Below are 1,853 nucleotides of genomic sequence, written 5' to 3'. Positions count from 1 at the left end.
ATGGACAGGTGGAACCTGCATCTACACTACAACAAATGCGATATAGGCGAGGTTAAGCTAGAGAGGGGCATATTACAGGGCGACAGAATGTCTCCGCTGCTGTTTATCCTCTGCCTAGAACCGCTGAGTAAAGTCCTCACTGCCCAATTCGAACAAATGTTGATCGAACATGAAGGAGGATGTTTTAGCACCAACCATCTCATGTTCATAGACGACATCAAACTGTTTGCTCGGTCTTCAGAGATTCTCCACTCGATGGGCAAAGTCTTGGAAGGTTTCATGAAGGCCGTGGGGTTGAAGCTCAACTACAACAAGTCGGCGACTAACACCCCTGTGTACGGTGACCTACTCAAAGTCTTGGAGGAACACCAAGGATATAAGTATCTTGGTGTGGTTGAGAGCCCAGCCTCATTAATCACACCCGAAACGAGAAAGTGTGTAGTGGAGGGTGTGCGTAGTAGGGCAGAAATGTTATGTAAAACTCGGCTCAATGCACGGAACTTATTTCATGCCTTGAACGAGTACGCCATCTCATTGCTAAACTACTACGTTGGCCTGATCGAATTCGAGCCGAGTGAGTACGATTAAATGGACCTTATTGTCCGAAGAGTACTCCGAGAGAATCACGTCCACGTATTGGCAAGCAATAAGGAGAGATTGTACTTGTCTCGCGGGCAGCTAGGACGTGGACTGAGTCACACATTGACGTATCGTTGTCTCAACGTGGCTGTCCTGAAGGGTTGTTCTCATATTTGCAGGACATAAACTTTTTAATGGTCAACGGAAAGAGTGAGTGTAACCACTGTAAGAGTAGGACAATGACCGTTGATCATTTAGCCACGAAGTGCGGAAGTATGCTTTACCATGATTACACATGGAGGCATAACGAGGTGGTGAGGTCCCTCCATCTTTTGCTCTGCAATAAGTATGGCTTGAGGCGGTTCAGAAAGTTGCGAACCCATCGAGTTCAATCGGTGTGTAAGAACTCGCGGGTGCCCATACGCACCTCGATTGTTGTTCAGCACAACAGACCCGATATTGTGGTCCATGATAAGGTCACGGAAGAGATTGTTATCGTGGAGGTAGGCATCACGTGCCTAGACCGTTTGCAGATAGTGGAAGTGAAGAAAAGGAGGAAGTATGACCTCCTTGCAAACGAGCTAGGACTGGTCACCAAATACCACAAACGGTATAAGCTTATACGAGCCAAAAACTGAGATTTCGGATCTTGTTTGTTCAGAATAATTTACTATGCCGGGCTCTATCTTTGACATAGCTCATACTCGAAAAATTATTGATTATATTATGAAATTTGCCATTTCTCGAATTTGCCGCAATAAATGGCGGGACCCAACATGGGGAATTTAGAAGTATTCACTGTACTTATTATCACTCAAAAGGGACAACAAATAATCTCTCTCAACGAAACAAAAATTTAAACATAAAATGTTTTTGAGATTGTTAAAAATTAATATTATTAAATTCTAATTATAAATAATATTCTATTTGACAATAAGGAGAATAAAAATAGATTGTACCACATTGTGCCACGTATCATGCCTTTTCTGTTTGCATTTTTGCTATCATTTATTTCTGCCTCAGTTCCGGACCTTAAAAAGCAAAAATTCGACAAATTTCTAAGTGATAACCCCAACTCTATAATCATGTTCTACGCCCCCTGGTAGATAATCGTCTAACTCACCCTTAAGGTGTGGACACTGCAAAAATTTCAAGCCAACCTTTTTTAAAGTGGGGGAAGATGTGATCTCCAATGGTCTCCCCGCTCGACTTGCTTTGGTTATCCAAAACATTCATGTTCCAGGTCGATTGCACAACAGAGACCGATATTTGCC

This window comes from Octopus sinensis, unplaced genomic scaffold (assembly GCF_006345805.1).
Source record: "Octopus sinensis unplaced genomic scaffold, ASM634580v1 Contig08738, whole genome shotgun sequence".
NCBI classification, from domain to species: Eukaryota; Metazoa; Mollusca; class Cephalopoda; order Octopoda; family Octopodidae; genus Octopus; species Octopus sinensis.
The sequence above is the reverse complement of the archived record's forward strand: the minus strand, read 5'-3'. Positions refer to the sequence as shown.